The 22,223-nt window shown below is 42.5% G+C and overlaps 1 long non-coding RNA gene across 1 annotated transcript in view; it reads right to left on the bottom strand.

Annotated features, from left to right (window-relative positions):
- Positions 1-364: 364 nt before the first annotated feature.
- Positions 365-22,223, bottom strand: part of LOC113027153 (uncharacterized) — a 118,579-nt gene continuing 96,720 nt past the window's right edge. The window contains exons 3-4 of the long non-coding RNA XR_003272992.2: positions 10,755-10,812; positions 365-1,202 (exon numbers count right to left, since the gene is read on the bottom strand). This is a non-coding gene — a long non-coding RNA (uncharacterized LOC113027153). The remainder of the gene's footprint in view (positions 1,203-10,754; positions 10,813-22,223) is intronic.

Below are 22,223 nucleotides of genomic sequence, written 5' to 3'. Positions count from 1 at the left end.
CATGATAACCACCTCCAGCTGAACGTCGGCAAGACCAAGGAGCTGGTGGTGGACTTCAGGAGTAAGCACGGAGAGCTTCTATCCTCCGTGTGTTGAATCAGGAGCTACGTATCAGGTCAGATTTCACTGCGTGTTGTACTTGTATAACTACGCACGTGACAAATAAAGAATCTTCAATCTTGAATCCTTTTCATCAAAATGAAGAATGGTATCATGACAGGCAAAATTGAGGAATTTATTGGCCAGACACGAGCCTTTTTAGAGCCATTTTTGGAAACTATATCAATGGTGGCAGGTGCAGTATTTCAAAATAAAAGCTTTAAAACAAAATCACTGTGTAGATTGCAACTACAAACAGTACAGGTCATTTAAAGTCTACATTTATTAGAACGACATATGTTAAAACTGACTAAATGTATATTCATAATATGCACATTTTGGACCCTACTATAGCTTGTTTCCTGGGGGAATTTTAATCCAAAGGATGCAGATTTACTTTTGTTACTGAAAAAGATGCAAACACTGATGCACTGGGACACAGCAGGAACGCAGGTCTAATCTCCATCTCTATCACACATGTTCGATACCTATCCATTTCAAGACTATGAACAAGCTTATTCCACAAAAGTGCAGCACACTGCCTCTATGCTGCTGTTATTTCCCACAGTGCCGACTGGCTGCTATAAAGAGATACTTTGGAGCAGGTTTAGCTTTCTCCCACACACTATCCCTCACTTCTTTCACCCTTCAGTCCACTACCCAGACCAGTCATAACTATGCACAGACATCAGGGACCAGTAGTAAACTCTGGCCTCTGTGCACAGATGGAGACGTTCTCAGTCTAAACGCTATAAAGAAAAGGAGAGTGGAGAGGACGAGTAAAGGGATGAGACGGGGGTCAAATCCAACAGAGAAATCAAAACATTTGTAGTTTATTATGGGAATTTTACTCCTTTCCTTCTCTGTGTACCCTCTTTCCAGCCTCCCTCCACCCCTCCATCACCCCTCTCCAGACTGGGCTTTCACTTTGGGGGGCCCTCAGCTTCCCTCTCGGCTGATCAGGGAGCTTTCAAGGTACCCTGATGGATGCTAATGCTGGACTCTTTCAGATCGTTTTACAGCCGGAGCCTTTGATCTGCCAGCAGGCCTCTCTCCATGGGCTGCCTGTCCTGAGAAAATGTAAATCCCCGCCTTACAGACACCTGTGAAAAAAATACAGCAGAAAGGGGTGGGGGAGGGGGGGGGGGCAGAAAAAGAAGTTACTCTAAAGAAAAGGGGGAAGAAAAGATACAGTATTGTGACATTTGGAAAAAGGGGGCATAGTTTAGATTGCAGCAGAGTAACAAAGAATGAGATGGAAATTGTGAGGAAATAAGAGTGAGCAGCAAAAAGGGGACAGAACTGCAGAGAAAAGAGTAGAGAAACCGAAACATGGCGAGCAACAAAGAAGGGAAAGAGGAATGGGGAACACAAAACAGAGGGACAGAGGGGACATGGATGGATGTAACTGAAAGAAAGGCTACAACAGCAAAAAAGAAGGAAAGTTAATCTAAAGGTCCCAGCGTGCACGACAGGGAGAGAGAAAGCCAGATAAAAACAGCGGACTCAAAGTCCGTAAATGCGGAGACAGATGGACAACATGACTTTGGGAGAAATAAAGAGAAAGACAGAAAGCGAGCTGAGCCCAGACAGACATATGAGGCACGCTGTGCAGTTCAAGGGGCGGATGTGTCTATACAGTTGAAAATTTAGGAAGGAAGAACTGAAAAAGAAAGTATGTTGAAGGGGACTCCGGTCAACAGACACCGGTGACAGCAGTGAAAGAGGCCTCCCTCATCAGCAGCAGCAGCGGCAGGGCTCTGAATAGCAGGGCTGCTGCTAGACAGCTGGGTGCAGCTGATCTTTGGAAAGACTGTGGAAGAGCGCTTGTCTTCCTCCAGCCAGCTGCTGTGTGCAGAGGCCCTCAGTGACAGCACAAGGCTCAGAATTGATTACCAGGGCTGGCAGTTCAATGGGGTGGATGGATGGAGTGCAGAGGGGTCAACTTCTCCGAGGTGGCGTGCACTGTACAGCAGCAGCAGAGCGCAGCTGCTACTTACTGTAACCTTTTCCAAGAAACAAACAAACCAAAAGAAAAATGATTATTATTGTTCTGACGCTGTCTTCTCTAAGCTTCGTCTTCCCTGCGAGACAGGCGTTTCTAGCAAGTGTGTCACAGACGAGTCTTGGTAAACAATAAGGTACAGAGGCGCCGTAAACCACACGGACACGAGCTCGTCTCGTATAGCTTTCTGTGTGAGGCTCTAGCCCTGCGTCTTGTACTGAACACTGACTTCTGTGAGACTTTCATTGTCTTATTACATTCAGGGGTCGAGATGGGAATGGGAGGTTAAATATACCCCCGCCGGCGTGGCTATAGTTCTGTAGTTCGTACGGTGACCCGCACACCTCGCTGACTCGAGTCAGTCTTCCTGCTGAGCTATCAAAACAGGAACGATGTCATTCCTCTTGCAGTTCTTGGGCATAAAACCAAACCCGAGGTCCACAGTAGCAGCGGCATCCTTCTGTCTGCGTGTCTGATCAGGGCACATCCGGCCATCCTGACTTCCCTGCGACGCCACCAGGCCTGTGTGTCATAATAAAGGAAGGAAGGAAGGCCCTGCGGTCCACGAGAGGGAGGGCTTTTTGAGAAAAGGAGGGAGGAAGTCTGAAAGGGTGTCTTAGCTGGAGTCGATCCACTCCATTGGAGCCCCTCACTATAGAAGGGTTGTTTGGACAGGGACAAGGCCGAGCACAAGTGTGTGTGTGTGCACCAAGATCATCACAGAGAGGGAAAGTGTTTTGTTGTATTTATTGATGGCTCAATTCAAAACATTCAGCACATAATTCTAGCTGAGCCACAGGCCTGCTGGGGACAGAAGATGGGTGTATATGTGTGTGTGTGACTCAGTCTTTCTGACACTGAGTGAGACCACAACGGAAATGAACTGAGTCATCATTTTGACATCATTTAAGAGCACACAAAACCTCGAGTGCTGTTCATTTTTGTGCAAGAGAAGCTGCGTGAAAACAGCAGTTCTTCTACGTGTCGCTGGTGCAGCCAAGAGCATCACCTTAGCTGGAGATTTTGCTTAGTAACTCATTTCTGCAGCCACATTTACGAGACGACACAAGCCATTTCTGCAAAAGGAAAATCTAAGTGTCAAAGCGGTGGCAGAAAATTTGCAGTTGCCAGTGAAGTGCTAAAAACTGCCAGCAACAGATCTCGTCTGCTTTTGGCTTTGTTGCTGGCGAGCAGGGGAGAAGTAAGTCCATACTGGAGAACGCTTTGGAAAAGTCTTTTCCTGGTGTGAGCAGCGGGTGGCTGGGATCAATACTGCCATGCACAGAAACACACAACCGAGCACACTGCTTACCAACTGCTACAGGTGTTGTGTCCACTAGGATGGCGTAATCGGTTAGATTCCTGGAAGGAAGGGCGAGTTAAGAGCTAAATGTGGAGCAGTAATCAAGGAATGCCTGGCAGCTGCACTTGAAAAATATATACACTTGGGTTTCACCTAACAGACAAGTGCAGTAATAAAGTCTGTTACTTTATAAAATAAATAATTGAGCGGTCACTTGTTGCACGCTTGTTTCAAGCTACAGGAGAAATATTTGGCGTGTCGAGTTCGTGTGCAGCACATCTGACAGCACTCCTGCTCCATGTTTAAAAAAGCTCCTTCAGCACAGTCTGCCAGTTACAGTTAAACTTCAACCATAAATCAACACATCACTTCCTGTATTGAGTCATTATTGTTTTGTTGATTTATAATTTCAATCCTTTCTTCGGTGCATTCAGCTGATAAGACTCACAGTCGGGGCTTGAAAAGGCACACCCTCGCCTGCTCTTGTCCAGCTACTAAAAATAAGCGGTGAAGCAATGTGAAAACACTGCTCTATTTACATTCTGTTAACTTACAGCCTCTACACTGACTGTAGTGCTGAATCGGGGCTTAATGACTGAGGGGAAATTTCACTGCTTTTTCCTGGACAAAGGACACGGCGAATAACTGCAGATCCTGCAGAGAGAAAGAGGGTGAAGTGAGCTAAGAAGAACATGGCTGGAACGTGCTCTTGAAAGCATGTTTGATGTAAAAGAGGAAGAAACGGGAAAAGAGTAGGGCTGAATAGAAGAGTCCCCACAGGGCCGAGTGTGTAGATACCGTCACATCTCATTCCTTCCTAATAGCCAGAGGGAGGCGGGGACAGAGATAAGAGAGACTGCAGGCAGACTGTGGATACAAATCTCTCTAGCAGATTTATGAATGATTGGGATCAGGCGGGCACGTGGTGTGTGATGTGTACGCCATCACGCATCTCCTCTGATGACACTGCAGAGATAGGCGGCGAGAACACAGCAAAAGTCAAGATCACCGGTTCCATGTTCACAGAGTCCCATAAAACATCTAAAGGAAGGGGCGTGGCCAGCGCAGAAGTACTTTCATTTTACCTACCGATCAGCAGGGGGCGACTCCCCGTGGTTGCACAAATAATCCGAACTGTTTGGAAGTTCATAAGAAAAACTTATCAAAAAAAATCTGACGAGTTTGTGATTTCAGTTGCTGGTTTCAAGCTTCATTTAAAACTGTCTGAGCACTGTGTGGTTACCCTGTGAGTGTCGGGTCGTTGAACAGTCGACTAACAGTCAGTGTGTGCTATCACCCTGGCTGTGTCCATTATTTAAATACAGTCTATGCTGCTTTAGCAAAATATTGTCAGTCTGATTTATTATGAAAAATATCGATGATAATCTGATTACGTCAAACGAAAAAAAATACACTCCCTTTGAAGTGTTTCTAATATTACTGCCAACTTCATAGCTTATTGTCTTTATGCGGGAAAAACACAATAACCTGCACCGGAGCATAAAATCTGGGGATCTTTAGCAGTGAAAAGCCAAAGAATGTCTTTTAGCCATTATGGAGCTTATCTGCCTGAAGAATAAAGACAGCGGCAGCATTGTGCGAGTTCCACACTGTAAGAATATCTCCAACAATCTTGTTTTAAGCTGGAAACAATTTAGAAAGTCTTGGATGAGTAAAATAATCACATTACACAGTCTTGATTGAGGCATTTAGGGACTGATGGAGAGCAAAATGGTTTGATTCGGGTAACTGGTCACAAAACGTACTTCATGTATTTCATATTAGTGTAATGTGACAGCGGTCGTGTCATCTACAGCAAAGGTCGCCCAAAGCCAAGCACCTGATAATGAAAGAGGACTATTTTGCTACTGCTCACCCACCCCTCACCTCCCAAACCTCTAGTGAGGAAAAAGAAGTAAAAGGAGCTTGTTTGCATCTTATCTGCAGGAAATAGCATTAGCCAAAATTGTACTCTTGGGTTGGGGCTTGAAAGAGATAGCATGGCTGTGGCCATCATTAGCCTTGTCCCCCGACGTGTGGCCTGCCTCTGATCCAGAGCCAGGGCTGGGCGGGAAGGCAGAAGGTGGGCAGGAGAGGGTCGGCAGTCCTGGGTGGGCTCCGCCGCTTTGGCTTCGCTAATGGGCTGGCAAACATCAGCCCGGTATGTCGGTATGCAGGCCACCAATGTCTGTGCTGACGTCAGGGGGTTTACAAAAACTGGCAGAGAAACAAGCAGCAGGTACCCAGCCCACCTACCCACCGACGCCCACGCCTCACCATCCCACCTCTGACTGAAGGGAACCAGCATTCAAAGCAGCGAGGCGCTTCTGCTCAGTCTGGACGACTCGCTGGGATTTCTGTGTCCATCTTTGCATGTTTTCTTCTTCTCACAGGGGGCAAAACGGTCTTTCTCAGCTCTCACATCCCACAATGCCCTGCACTGCTACCAATGAGAACTAAAACTTTTCCCAGCATTTTCCACAACGGCAGCTATTTTTCCCATGCTCTCCTTTCACAGAACCCATTTGGGGCATTGAGGCTATCAGACTGAGAGCTGAAAAAAAAGTTATCCATTCAATGGGCACAAAACACTTCACAGTATAACCACACTGTTTATAATTACATTCATTGTTCCATTAGTGTAAAAAACTGCTGTTAAACAACTGTCTCCCAGTTGACTGTACAAAGTGAAGCATTACATGATTCACGTCCTTTCAGAAACAAAGAGATGATTGCAAAGCAACATTTATAGCCTCTTTTGTGCCAGCGAGTCAGGGTTACAGGCTTGGCTGTCCTTGAGCCGAACCTACAGCCTGCTCAATAGCAGAGGCATCTCAACCTTTGCTCCCAGTCCTTTACAACATAACTATCCAGCAGCAACACAACCCAAGGCAGCAAGCACCATCGTGACCAGGACAGAGCTGAAGCAGCAGCTATCAGACACACTGCCTACTGATGGGACACTAGTGTCCTCTGTTGTACTGCAAAGACACTGTGATGTACAGTACAAAAACAGGAAGTGGAGGAAATGTATATTTTATAAGGGCTCTCTGATACTATAACAAGAGGTTCTCACAACAATAAGACGAAAGGCTGTGACACCACGACGCAGACCACTGGCCGGCTTATCAGAGGGCTGCTATTAATACCAGTGAGACTTTGTCCCCACGTCCCCTGGGGGAGAAAGATGGAGGAAGTCATCGATTCTTCCCACCATAATCTCTGGGAAGGAGAGACCTTGCCTTTTCCCTTTTGGGTGACAAGGGTTATTATTCTAAAAATTTGAAAGGGCCCACACAAGAGCTATTTCTGTGGCATTGGAGAGGCAGTTTGATCCACAGCAGCACCGACAGTCACCATTAAAGCCTCCACTTCCCAAAAATGTGGCCTGATCTCTGGGGATCATTTTATCTATTGAAAGCGCTGTTGATCTCTCCAAACACAAATTGTGTGTTGATATTATACCAACAGGAAATTGGCAACAAATCATTTGTTTAAACGCCTGAACCTAACTTTGTGTTTACTGGACAAGGTCCTCTAGTGGCAAAGGCAGGATGCCAACATTCACTAAGTTAGCAATGCTCTCTTAAAAGATTTCTTTCTCAAACCTTATGAAGATCTGGACACATATAAAAGCAAAAGTTCTCTTCTTCATTTTGCATCAGATAAAACAAAAGATTCTGCGATATTTCTCAGCGATTACGTTGAGCAAATCTGTGGTATTAATCCTGTTAACTCCTTTGTAGATGTAAGAATAGGTACGATTTTCTTTACTTCCTATCTCTTTGTTCTACTCCTTTCCACAACACTACGCATTAAAGTGAATTTAATCTACTTATCAGACTCTTGTTCACCTGCTATAATATAAATGCATCTCAAATGTCCAGTAAAACCTTCTTAATAAGCAGACGGGGGAAACTTGATCTCAAAACTAAGTGAAAGTGTGAGATATGAAATTATCATTGTAAGAGCAGCTTTATCAGAGTCAAATCATGGCTACACTTCAGGTTTCAAAGGGCGAGTGACGTCGATGACACACTAAAATGCTTGTTGTAAAGTGTGACAGCTGCCTCACCACCACACAAAGCATCTATAATGTATTTCAAGATGTTTGTCTTTCTTTCTTTGTGGAGATTAGAAATAAGCGATGCACGAGCAAATCCACATCAGGACTGTTGAAATATGTTTTGCACTCAGTTAGTATTGTATGTGTGGATGTTTTTAAACCAGAAAACTGTGCTGCAGTTGTTTTTGTAGTTTGCTCTCGTGTTAGCGTCTATGTTTAACACTATGTAAATTTCATCTGATCGGCGAAGATATGCTCTCGTTTCCTCTTTGCTAATTGTTAGGTCACATTTGTTGAGCTCAGTTTGATGATTATGTTTCTCCCAATACAGAACATCTTTATTGTTTGACTTTTGAAAATCATATAAAGCTCACATTCTCAAAACAGGCCTGTGAATGAGTGTTTCCAGGTCAGTACTTCCAAGACAAAAAGTCACCAGCACATCTAAATCTGAACAAACACACCGAGTCCTGTTCACAGATACAGAATTTCACATAAACAAACAAATAATAAATAAATTAAATAATATCAGCACAATACTATCAGTGCTGGGATAACTTACATTTTTGAGTGAATAAAAAGTAACAACATGCTCCGTAACTCCAAAACCTACACAATGTATCGAATGTGCGACTGTGACGCTGATGCAGCTCGTTTTAGCGCCGCACAGCAAAGATGAAGAATATCTTTATGTGAGCGCTGGAATGTGATAACAGGAGGCTTTCCTCACAAATACAAAAGTCTAAGGCGCTTGGAAAGAAAAGCGTCTGTACTTCTTTAAGTTGCTTGAAGTCCAGACGCTTTTCTTTCCAAGCGCCTTAGACTACGATGACCTGGATGACTGAGAACCTTCACAGACACAAATACAAAAGCAATGAGGAAAAAAATCTAAAGTGTTTCAAAATAAATATACAGTTTTTAAATTTTTTTTAAGCATTTCTTATTTTTCATTTGCAATGAGCTTTTTTCCCATTAAATTCAAAATGAGTATAAAATAGATTTATAGATTTATGTATAAACACACCATAAATATTTTTACTTCAATCAATGAAATCTAAATACCTTTTACATATTATATTATTACCTTTTAATGAGAAAGCATCCAAAGAAATATCAGTAGTGTTAAAAGCAGCTGTACATAAGGACACATGTGGGATGGTTATGAATATTCTTTTTTATTTGTGACGTTATGAATGGCAATAAGTACAGTCCATGTGAATCTGTCATGGTCCTGGGTCTTTTGACCCAGCGTTTTAAGTTTGAGTTTATTTTGTTCATTAGGTTATCTAAGTTCATTTGGTTATTAGACTCCTTGTGTTTTCTTCCCCTGTATTTAGTTTCCCTCACCCATCGTGTTTCATGCTGCGTGTCTTATGTTATCAAGTTTGTATTATCATGTCTGTCTCATGTTTCCTGTTTTATTTTGAAGGAGTCGTGTGTTCTTTGTTCATTGTATTTAGTTTCACTTCCCTTGTCCTGTCATTAGGCTCATGTCAGTCAGCTGTTCCTCCATGTGTTCCCACTTCCCCTAATCACCTCCTGTGTATTTAAGTCCTCTGTTTTCAGTGTGTGATGTCAGGTCGTCTGTTGTCCACGCCATGTTTCCCATGCTTCCAAGTTCCTTGTCTAGGTTTTTCTTATTGTTTGTTTAGATTTCCCAGTTTAGGTTTGTGTTAATTTTGCTTCAGGTTGCCTTGCCCTTTGTTTGTACCTTTTTTTTACCAGCCATATTAAACGGCTCGCTTTTTGTTAACATTCAAGTTTTGTTCCTTGGAGTCTGCATTTTGGGTCCTTTTTTCAATTCATACAGTCTGCCCTCGCCAGACTGTGACAGAATCTCTGTCTGTGGTGGGACTAAGGAAATAAACTTGTGCAGAGCAGTGCGCTGACTCCGCCCCTTTTCTTTCCATATAGTTTCAGGTTTGCTCAGCTGTGAGGATAGCAGGCAGCTGCACAGCGCTAATCCTAACAGAACACAAGTGTTCTGTTTCTGTTGCTGAGCGGCAAACCATGTGTCAAAAGTGTCGAGTCACCTGTTTATATGTTTTGAACAGTAATGTTCTGTCATCTTGGTTTCTAATTAGTTTGTCTTTAGTCGGTGCAGATGACAGAAGCCACAGCTGAGGTTAGCGAGGGCATCTCCACCTGCTGCTTCCTCAGAGAGATGGTACTCGCAGATACCGATTAGCGCATACTCCTTCAATTTAAAAAGAATAAATAAATAAATGTATAAAATAATATTTGTATTATGTATGTTATTATTTATTTATTCAATTGTTTTTTTTATCACCAGAAAGTGAAAAAAGGGCTTAAAAAATGGTGAGATGACACGTTACCATGGCAATATAATTTTACAGTACACCTATGAGTACCTCACTGTTGATACAAGAGCATCTCATGTCTATCTTTTTGCTGAAAATACTTTTTTAAATTAGCAAATTAAAAAGCAAATCAGTCATTGTGTGAAAAATGACAGAGGTAGAGAAAGCACCTAAAGCTAACATTTACAGGAATCCAAGCTTATGTGGTTTCGATGGCAGAGAAAGACACAGTAGTATCATATCATTGTGATACTGAAAATGACAGTAACAGGGTCAATAATAGATTCTCTGCTGACCTTTACCTGACTGAAAGCTGCTTCTCTTTCAGGGAATTACACACTCGCAGAGCGTCTTACGATAGACGCAGCTCAGTTAATACCATCGAAATACACCCGACCAACACATTAGTCAATTAGCTAATCAAAAGCGAAGGCAAAGTGCACGACTGCAGTGAGCGTAATCCCTGCTGCAAAGGCACAAATTAAGTTTCACGTCTATAGTGAGAGAGCGTTATGAATAAAAAGTTCCACTCCTCCCTCATATATCACTTTTTCAGAAACATCTCTGACAGAAGAAAACTACAAGCAAGAGCAGCAGAGAAGCTCCAGCAGGAGACCAGCAAGACTGGTTTCAATCAAAACAAAGCTACAAGCCCAGCATTGCTATGATCTATTGTTAACAGAGACGGTGGCATCTGGGGATAGAAGGGCCGTCCGCCGAGACCATCTACGCAGTGAGAAAAAGACCTTTTCTTTTAAAAGCATCTCCAAAACATCAAGGCGCAAACGTGCCGTCGGGCACACGATGACTGTTCATACACAGCCAATGAGTCATTTAAAACTGAATCAGTCAGGCTTAGTTTTGCCCGAGATCGAGCGAGCTGAAACGTAAAAAAGGGCACAGATGAGTAGTTGCTCACAGAAATCAGCAGCTCATTGAAATAAGGTAGTTTCCTCTTACCTGCAGTCATCTCCCGAGGCTTCCCCCTGATATGCATCTCACTGGTAGGATCCCAGTCCTAGAGGATACGATAAGTATGCTCAATGACATGTCAGAGATCTCACATTTGTACAGTGTGCAGGGATTATGCAGATTCTGAACGGTTTGACCAGATTGGAAATTCCTGTTACTAACAGTCATAAAATACACTGACGCACACTTTCCAGCGTCGCGTTTAACAGAGTTATCGTTACAGTTTAACTGACTGTGATTTCTTATGACAAAATCACAGCGCAGCATAAAACCGATGTAAAGCGAGCACTCAGGGCGGGTTAATAGTCACTCTGCTACTCTTTTTTCCAGGCCTTATCATTCATCGCAATGCCTTGGATGAGAAAAGCGGATTATTCCGCAAAGGAGCCAATTGACTTTATGCTAAGTCTCCTTCCTATCAGGTGTAATCTCCTGCTTTGCCCACAGAGATCATTTTATGTGCGTGATGCAGCGAAGCCCGAGGGCCTTTCACCACGGCGGGTCAGAGAGCTAGCTTCACTTCCGAAAGGTAATGCCCCACTCCTCCCTCCCTCCCGAGGTCCCGGAGGGCTTCATTTAATAGCCAGACGAGGTTGAATTCACCTGGAGGGGAAACCGCAAGGAGTGGGAGAGGATGATAGAAGCCAGTGAAACGCGAAGTTGTCACAACACATATTTTCTTTTTTCAAACAGAATGAACGCACTGGGAAAACAAAGCAGGTGAAAAGGAGCCAGGTTTCAATTAGATCCCTCAATCTTCCCTTATCCAGTCCTGTCTCTGAAACCCGAGCTCCCAGCCGGGCACATCAGTTACTCACTTCCTGTTAAACAAATGTAAGACAACGACAGCAGGAAACTATTCAGCTGAACCCGACTCGACTGCCTCTTTTCTGTAACTCTGATGGCATCTGATATTATTTATTAACCTTGTCGAATAACAAATCGTGCAGCTCTGAGCAGAAGCTTTGAAAGTCTGTCATCATGTCACCGCGCTTTCTCCTCTGTGTTCTTCCCTATAGGTCCATGCCAGTGTGCGCTGAAAATGCTCTGCACCATGTCCTGAAATGACAGCAGCTGCTGGGACAGGCCACACTGAGAGCAACCGAATGCTTCAGTGTGGAAAGGGGAATCTCCCACTCTGAACAATGCTCATTCACTCGTTAGTTCTATTCAAACAGCCCTTGCAGGGCCTCTTTTCTGAAGGAGGAGATAAAAACAGCTGCATTTTATCAGGGTATTAGAAAGTTACTCTTTTGTCCGCGTACCTATTTGTGCATGTGCGTGTCTTACACAATGCTAACAGTTCATCCAGGTGGTTGACAACAAAGATGCAAGTGGTGCAGGTAAAATCCCAGACCTATTCTGATTCTCTAATCTCTCTATTCTGACACACACTTTGATTTGTGAGTCAGACCAAAGCCTGAGTAAACAGCACATTGCGTAGCCACCCAAGTAAAGACCGAGAGCAACTTTCAGCCCACGTTTGTTCAGGGAGGTTCACCTATCTTTTCAACCTCAGGTTAATTGGAGGAGCAAACTCAGTTGATTGGCAGACTTCAGTGTCTTCCCCAATCCCCTTTGTGAAACGGTTCATTCGGGACTCCGTTAGGAATTCAGCCTCTCTATTTGCCGTTCACTAGCATGACTAAACGGATGTTTCTGCACAGAGGTGAGGACGCAGAGAAGCATAAATAAGTGAAAACACACAATTACAGTGCTGACAGAGATGATCCAGCTCATCAAAGATTGAATAAACATTAAGAGAACATAAGAGATTACAGAGGAGAAAGGAAAGATAAGAGAAGGAGAGAAAGGAGGCAGTTTGTAAGAGGTGCATTCAGGTAACAGGACAAAACCACAGATTCCTCTCCTGTTTTTCATGTTGAGACAGAAAGGGAAGCTTTGACTCGGTTGGCTGTTTTATGAATTTGATGAAGCATTATATTGTGCTTTATGTAGAAGAAACCTGCTTTATCTACTTTGTTCATCTTTTGACAAGACTGCTTGCAAAAGCACACGGATGGGAGGCACAGTGGTTAGCGCCATCGGCCAAAGTAAGTCTTGGGTTTCGATCCGCCGAACGGCCGAGGCTTTTGCATGTTCACCCTCGTGTCGGTTTTCTCTGGGTACTCTGACTTCCTCAGTCAGAAGACGTGCATATTGTGATAGCTGCTGAATATAAATTGGCAGCGGGTGTGAATGGTTGTCAGTCGTGCTGGTGACAGACTGGTTACCCTGTGACAGCTGGCCACAGCCCTGAATTAGACAAGTGGTCCAGATAAGCTTAACAACAACAATAATATTAATTGTTAGAATTTACTCTAATGCAAGTGATGGAATAAATCTTTTTAAATCAACCCATCCATCCATTCCCCTCTGCTTATCCTTATCAGGGAGGCTGGAACCTATCCTAGCAACCATGAGTGGAGAGGCGGGGTCCACCCTGGACAGGTCACAGCCTGATGCAGGGCGAGCACAGAGACACAGAGTCTCTGTGAGGCAACAGTGCTAATCACCGCGTCAACGTGCTGCCCTTTTTAAAATACATAAAACAAAAAATTAAACCGTCCAGAAACTGTTTCAAGCCGGACTGTTACCAAACATTATCGTAACCAAAATTAGCAAAAAACTTTATTATTTGGTCCGGAAATTATTCATAATCATGAACATCAAGCTAATAATGTTATGATTGAGAAAATGTTTTTTCCAGGTTATTATAGTTGTTTTTGTGATAGCTATCACACTCTGAGTGTAAGAACTGCAAGCATGAATTTAGTATACGTCCCTATTATTACACAAGTGTGCAGGATCGACAGAACTGTGCAGACATGTAACATCTTCTTATATATGTGTGCGTCTGAAATAAATCCTCTTTGGCCAGGTCAGTTTATGCACACTTGCATCTTACCTATACTATTGTTCACTTAATTAATCCTGATATAGTCCAGCTATGGGTCCAGTTAAGATTACATTAGGTCCATAGAACTAGGTAGAGAAGAACCTATCTATTCTTCAAGAATCAGCTAAATGCACCCGGTGCACACGTGGACCCCAACCGGTCGCAGCAGATGGCCCCGCCCCTCCCTGAGCCTGGTTCTGCTGGAGGTTTCTTCCTGTTAAAAGAGTTTTTCCTTCCCACTGTCACCAAGTGCTTGCTCATAGGGGCTTGTCTGCTTCTTGGGGATGTCTCCCTGTTATTGTTTGGTTTTCACCTTATAATATTAAAGTGTCTTGAGGCAGCTGTTGTTATATGATGTGACATAAATAAAGTGAATTGAATGGAAGTCATATGTAAAACTGTTGCTCACGCAGGAGGAGATGTTGTGCACAGAGCTAACTGGTTGCAGAGACGCCTCACTCTGCCTAAAATAATCAGGTGGAGGCAGAAAAGTTGTTCCTAAGAAAATCCGCCACAGTCAAAGTTTGGCCTGTGGCAGATTGGCGCCCTGTCAGTCAAAGTTAGTTACACAAACTTAATCTAAGCACCAGGTTTTATTTGAGTGCACAAGATAGAAAACAGTGTTTTCAAAACACGGCTTTATGGGTACTGTGATGAAAACACAGTGTGAGACAGGTGAAATGGATGAGACTCAACAGTAACAATCAACCCCCTCTCCCAGTGTGTACTATAAGGCTTCCTCCTGTATCTCTCCACTATGCAAATGTTTTCCTTTGTTATTGGTACTGCCACACACCAACCGCTGCAACATCAGCCACGGGCAGGTAGAGGTGATGGCACAAACTCAAGGGCATCAGCCAGGAGACCCTGTTCTTTATTTTCCCCCCACATGGTGAGCTGTTTTGTTTTTCAGTTGCTTTTGAACTTCCACTTTCACTGACTGCTTCAGTTTAACGATTAATGACTACCGAGGTAAAATATCACGGTTTGGGTTCCAAAATATGCACCTGCTCGCTGAAAAATGTTGAGCTGTAATACATTATTGAGTGATGACAAAGCACGCCTTGTGCATAAATAAGCCGCATCAGTGGTTTTGACAAAACCGATGCCTCGTGGATCAGAGTGGGATCATCTCATCTGAGGTTTGGGTTACTTAGTTTGTTGCTTTCAGCTGTTCATAGAAGTCTTTCTTCTGCGTTTATAGAAACTTTTAAAAAGTGTTTCACACATTTACACATATGACAGTATTTTTAAGAAATTAACACAACATAAAGATTTGTGATGGATTTGCCAAATGCATTTCTTCAGAGTTCTTAATCTGTTTTATTCATAAAACCCGATGTGTTATTGAACAGGAAATGAGAGCGTCACCAGCCTTCAGTTAATCAAAGGAGAGGGAGAGAGGATTAGAAACACTGGAGTCAATTTCCAATTTTCTATCTTAATGAACGCACCCCAGGAGAAATGACAAACACGTGACTGTGACATGTCCAAATAACCTAAATGACATGAAAGAAGTCATCTCCATTAAAGACCTGCACAGAGAAATGTACACATACTCAAAGATCCTTATAAAAATGCATGTGGGCACACATACATGTATCCCCACACACACATGGATATGACCAACAGTGGTGAACAGCTGCATGCTTGGTCTGGAGTGAGACCAGCCACCTCTTGGCCACAAAGGGCTGCTTGTGCCCTCAGCTTGCTAGAAACATAAAACACAAGAGATAAGACCAGACACTGTTTGCCAGAACCAGCGGACCTCCCCAAACAGGAACTGCAAGTGCAAGTGTTTAATGCGCACACACAGACACACACAGAGGACAGCGTACACATGCAAGTACACCGCATGCTCAATCACACTATAAAGATGACTTGCTTATTTGTTAAAGACCACCTCTGCTGACCTACTAGCACACATTGCTAAGATCATCTGATCACCTAACAGTACCAAACAGCATCAAAGCATCAATAAGCCCATTACACGTCCCAAATGTGACAGGTGATTTAAAGTCTTATTTTATTTGCAGCTTCAGGTACCTGCTGAGCCTGTTTGGAATATTTTTGCTGATTGTTAATAACGTTACGCATCCCTGAGGTGGTTTAAGAGATCTTTCATTATCGTTCTCATTTCTTTTATAATGCGATTCTTTTTCTCAGTTCACGATATTTACTAAAAATGAAAGTCAAACTATGAACATATTCCACATTCTTTAGAAAAAAAGAATTCATAATAAATTAGGAAATAAAGCACATCTCTACTCAACACAATAAACACCGTGGTTTAGTTGCTCGGGCGCCGGAATCAAAAATAAAAGAGTGAGCTGGCTTTTTGACTTTGTTAGATATTAGCATACATTAGCATGTGTGTTGTAACTACCAGCCGTGGTTGTGTAATAGTCACACAAGCTCACAGTTCTGTAAAACGGAGTGATAAACAAGCATCGAAATAAACTGTAAGATGATTTTCGCATAAAGTTAATAAAGGCTGTATAATATCAACCATTATATTTTAAAATAGAGCAAAGGAACAAACTCATGCTCTGTAAAAAGTCGTCTGAATATAAAAGATTGCTGTGTCCATTGTGATATCAGCCACTTATTTTTAAGTGTTTTTGCAAGATAACCACACACCAGCTGTCAAACCATTACATAAAAAAATGCTGCTGACTATGGTTACAATTATGTTAAAATGTATCCAGCAGTTGTTTTTCTAAAAGCAGGTTATTACGTCTGCTGTTAAATTAGACATTTTAACCTGACTTTCTTTAAGAAGACACAGGAAAAAAAACTTATATACACACAAAATTGCTAAATGCTCTTATGTTTCAGGCCCTGAGATTGCTGCTTGACTTGGATCTGTTGTGTCTGAAATTGTGGCAACTGTGAAGTCACAGAAACCTACTTTTACGCTCTATAATCTGTTCTATTCTATGCTGCTCGCTTTCTGCTGAGTCATGATTTGTTCAGCCACCACTTGCACACGGACACAGGGCCACACACACCATGACACAGTAGAGTCTGTGTGGCTTGGATCAAGGTCCACTCACATAGGGGGAGGAGGGAAAAACCCCTAAACGTGACTGATGTCTTTGTCCTTATCACAGCCCTTCTTCTTCTTCTCCCCTCTCTCTATCTGTCCATCCATCATTAGGCCCGTCTCCCCCTCTCTGTCACTTCCCCGTCACTGTCCGTCTGTTATCGCCACTACCGTTTACCACTCACGTATTTGTGTGCTGCCTGAATTACTGCTATCTTGTTTCTCTTTCTGTTATGCAAAACGTTTTTCATGTGAAATGTGAGAAAAAAAATGCATCAATTCAACTTGTAGGAGTTCCTTCTAAGTCAGGGGTGGGCAACTCCAGGCCTCGAGGGCCGGTGTCCCTGCAGCTTTTAGATGTGTCCTTGAACCAACACAGCTGATTTAAATGGCTAAATTAGCTCCTGCAGTTCTCCAGAGGCCTGGTAACAAACTAATCATGTGATTCAGGTGTGTTGACCCAAGGTGAGATCTAAAACCTGCAGGACACCGGCCCTTGAGGCCTGGAATTGCCCACCCCTGTTCTAAGTGCATGAATGAGCTTGATGACCTTTTGGCATCTGAAATATTTGTGTCCGTAGCATCAACAGTACAGCGTTATAAAGCCAGATGTCTGAAGAAGATGTGATGGGAGAGATGTGGACGCCAGGTGGTTTCATCAACTGTCCACAGCGACCGGTGGGCATGCTCCTATGGCTCCTCCATAAGCTCCATCAGCCACAGATCTGTTACTCAGGCAACATTATTTAAATCTAAACTATGCAAAGGAAAAAATTCAAACACACACAAAAAAACAAACAAAACCATCCCTTTAAACAAAATGTTTCATTATATGGTTGAGAATGACGCCTGGGGGGATTTTACAGAAAGGTGGAAGCTTTAACATCTGTGTACGCAAATAAGAGCGAGAGAGCGCCACGGCGTCTGAAACACCTGGGGCTCGGTCCCTTTTGGGAACAAGCTCAGTGCTCATTCCACAAAATAAGCCTATCATAGAGAACCTCACTGATATAAAGGGCAGAGCGATATGAATGGTCACACATGCTTGCAGATACAGTCATGCATGCACATAAAAATGACTGTATTTGTTCTCATAATGCAATCTGAAGCTAGTGTCCAACAGAGTCGTTTCATCTATCAGCTCACTTTATCGTCATTCATTTGAAGTCCTTTGAGAATAAAAGCTCTAAGACGTTGCATTGTGATAAAAGTTTCTTTTATCACCAAGCCGTGGTTTTTGAATGACTGAGCCAAACAACATTCACAAATATTGAGATATTTTAATCCACTGAATGCACTGACTGAGTGAGACGGACAGTGTCGCAATGTTGAAATGGCCAGAGGTTTGTTCACACGGTACCTTTAGTTTCAATTTTCAATCATTCATGAATGCGAAGGAAACTTTGGACTCTGTTAACTTTAAAAGCGAAAGTTCAGAGAGACCAAAATGGTCACAACCAGCAAATGGCACAGGGAGTGGTGCATTTATTAATTTAGTTTTAGGCGGCAACGCATAAAGCATTCAGAGACTCCTTAGTATGGAACTGCAGCTTGTTTTTATTCCTTTTCACTTTGGCCTTTAGGTGCTACTTGGTCGGGTTAAGGTCGGTCACTTACATTTAGGAAAAAAATGTCCTTTGGTTTAAAATACGCCACTTCACACGCACGCTTACTAAAAATGATGACAGTCTGTTTGAGGCAGACGGACGTCACGTGAGACGTGTCTCATGTCAGTGAGACACTAGCAAACAAACAAAACACTTTTGATGTTCTAGGAATGAAAACAGGCTGGATAATCAAATGTTAAACATTTAAGGAACTTTAAGATAATTTTTTTTAACAAATCTGCCTTTCTTTCATTCCAGGCTGGCACAGAATTTGGGTCTAACATGAATTAACAGATCTGGGGTGGGGAACTCCTGGGTCAACACACCTGAATCAAATGATTAGTTCATTACCAGGCCTCTGGAGAACTTTAGCCATTTAAATCTGCTGTATTGGATCAAGGACACATCTAAAACCTGCAGGGCACCAGCCCTCGAGGCCTGGAGTTCCCCACCCCTGCAATAGATGGTGTATTTTCTTTAAATAGCCATAGCCCAAACTATTACTAAAATCAGACCATAAGTAAAAGGCAACAGTGTATCATATCTTTTCTTTGTCTGCGCAAAATATACAGAACTACAAGTATGAAAACACTCCCTGGCTTTCATTTCTTTAGGTACAGCTTGCTGGTAACGGATTAGAACCTATTTTGCCTTCAGGCCTGCTTTAGGTCTTCATGCCATAGGTTTTGATCCATGTTGGCATGGCAGTATCACACAACTGCTGCACATGCGTGATGCAAAATCTCCTGTTCTACCACATGAACTGCAAACTGAGATCTGATGACTGTGGAGTCTGTTTGAGTACAGTACTCTTAGTGTCAAAAAATGCTATCCTCCTTGAAGCAGGCATTTAAACAATCTGGTCTTTAACTAATGACGTAACTACTCTGCATTTATTAAGGCTGTAGTGTTTTTAACATGTTTTAATGTTTTGTATCTTGTTCTATTTAATCTGAACAAGCCCCTAAAACAGTCAGTGATCACTGTCAGCCTCTCACTTTTTATTGCCACTGTTCATTTTAAAGCTCAGTGTTTAAACCCTTCTGCTGTAGCTACAGCCCAGCCCATGCAGCAGTATATGAATAACTAACCTGGTATTGTGGATGGATTATCTCAGTTGTTCTCCTGACTGAAGTTTGGTCCGTTTACAGCATCCTGCCATGCGATTGAATTTGTCCCTAACCATCAGGAACCCTCACGTTAACTTTTATCGAGTGGAAAAAAAGTTAGTGTTCATCCTAACTATGCTAGCATAGCTGTGTCGCTAGCGATCATGTAGCACATCATTATATAGCAGCTAGCCCAACTTCAGTAACCCTACAAACGTCACTGCTGTTTAGTTTTCTGTCCTCATTTATGTTGGAAGTGATAGCAGAGCTGTACGTTTGAATTTTTCAGAAATCTCTCAGTCAGAACATGCTATCATGTTTAGGTGGAAGCTAGCGAGCTAACTTCCTGCTAACTTCTAACTCTGTTAAATTTCATAAATTGTGTTTTCATGGATGCCTGGATGTTAAACTTAATTGTTACACCTGGTAGAGCAGCAACGCTGATCATTTTATTAAAGATGAAAGAATTTAGACAGTTTGTAACTCTCTGTGATGCCGCAGTGTTCGTTTGACTTTGGGACCTGCAGTGGAGTTTGGACCCGGAAATGGCTAATGTCAGACTTAAAGAGCAGATGATCATTTGCCTGCAGTGAAGACAAAGAGACATAGATTGTCTTTTGTACCTAGTGCTAGTATTATGGTTAATAACACTAAACCATAAGGGCTGTTGCCATTATACATTGCACTTTTTGGATGATAAATTTAGTTTTTTGTCATCTGGGCTTATTTGTTATTTGTTGTGTTTGTTTGTTTTTTAGATCTCTGTATGGACATACTGCAAATCAATTTCCCATTGGGGACAATAAAGTTACCATTGAACCACTGAACCATTGGTACTAAGGGGCCCAAAGAGTATCAAGAAAATATCCTCACATTATTACACCAACATGCTGAGCCATTGATAAAAGGCAGGGTGGAATAGCCTTCATGCTATTTGCACCACATTCTAAACCTGCGATCTGAATGCTGCAGGCAATGTTTCTGCAGTATTCTGCTGTCCAGTTTTGGTCAGCCTGTGCAGATTCCAGCCTCAGTTTCCTGTTCATAGCTGGTAGTAGTGGTACCAATATGATCATTTGTTGCTGCAGCCTGCTTCAAGATTTGATATGTTGTGCATTCAGAGACAGCCCGTTCTCATTCCCGAGGCGTAACATACTGACGATTTGTCATGTCCCGCAGCGTTCCTGAGGAATGCGAAAGGCGACCTTCGGTGTTCTTATGCTACGCGGTGGGTTATGGATGAAATCCAGTAGAATGACGCTCCTGCAGTAATACACGTTCCAGCCATGTATTGCAGCCCTAACCATAACCTTATCCCTGACCTTAACCAGCACTTTAATGACATTAGTGCTTTCCAAAGCGATTTAAGTAAAACGAACGTACATGTGTAGATTCATTCCAAACCGCTCTCGTGTTTACAATCTCGTAATATAGGGACGTGTTGGGTGCCCGGAAGCGTAATATATCGACGATTTGCCATCTAGCGTAAAATGTTAAGCTTTGGGAGTGAGAATGTGTTGTCACAGATGGTCTTGTGCATATTTTGATTGTAAAAAGTGCTTGTTTGCTCTCCTGTCGAGCAACCTGGACATCAACAAGGCATTTCTGCCCAGAGAGCTGCCACACACTGGACATTTGGTCTTTTTTGGACCGTTTCTGTAATCCTTAAAGATGGCTGTGCAAGAAAATCCCAGTAGATTAACAGTTTCTCAACTACTCAGACCAACCTGCTGGCATCAACAGCCACGCCGCATGTGTACCTAATGAACAGGGCAGCGAGTTTTTACCATAAAATATATAGAAATATTAGCCTTGTGTTATTTACTTTATTTCCATTTAACATACAAATCTGAATAATTTCAGCATAGGAACACTTTTTTCTGTAAAAATAAAGAAATATTTGTAATGAAGATTTATGTTGTCTGGACACTCCTACAGTAGTCACGCCCACGTTAGAGTGAACGGTAGGAAAGCATGTCAAAACAAGGTCACAGACTAATGAAGAATGACAGAATTACTTATTTTTAAATATAATTAATTATGTGTAGCTTATATTATTGCTCCAACATACTGTTTCCATAGTTTATGATGAAATAACCCACTGAGAAACTCTGGCACGCAGCACAAACATTCTCCAAGTGTTTCAGTGACTACAGCTAATTCCTGCATCACCGCCTGTGCCTTGAAACACTCCACCACTGTTTTCTATTTGGATTGAGACATTTATCTCTTTTTTCTCTTCATTTAGCCACTTGAAAAAGGTCCTGTGATTGAGCTGAAGACCTCTCTTTCATTCCCAGAGGGATTTGACTAAACTTTAACTGTTGTTGGGCAAAATAACTCCACATGACAAGAGGGGGACTGATTCCCATGTGATTGGTTGATAATTGCCTTGTTTGGAATGATGGAAACATTCTTTGAAATCTGTGTTGCCACCGTTCATGGGCAATTTAACGTACCTGTAAGAGGAAAACTGCTATCACTGATTAACAGAAGCCAATATGTTAGAAGACTAACTTCCTTTGGTGAACCCTGATCCAGAAACACTATACTAACAGCCTGTCTAGAGGTGGGTTACTCTCTCCATTCAAACTGGAAGCTGGTGAGAATGAGAGACACAGTAACTCTGGAACCAAAGTGAAAGTTTGCACAAGTTAACAGTGATAGGGCTGATTTAAAAAGAAAAGATAAAGCACTGCCATTTCATTGCTTTCAGTTCACAGTTTGACTTGGGTTAACTGCCATTGCTGTGACTCATAAATCAAAAGGGTGGGTCCGTTATGATACAGTAAATAT

The sequence above is a fragment of the Astatotilapia calliptera genome, chromosome 7 (assembly GCF_964374335.1).
Source record: "Astatotilapia calliptera chromosome 7, fAstCal68.1, whole genome shotgun sequence".
Lineage (NCBI taxonomy): Eukaryota > Metazoa > Chordata > Actinopteri > Cichliformes > Cichlidae > Astatotilapia > Astatotilapia calliptera.
Note: the sequence above shows the minus strand (reverse complement) of the source record. Positions and strands in the feature narration are given on the sequence as shown.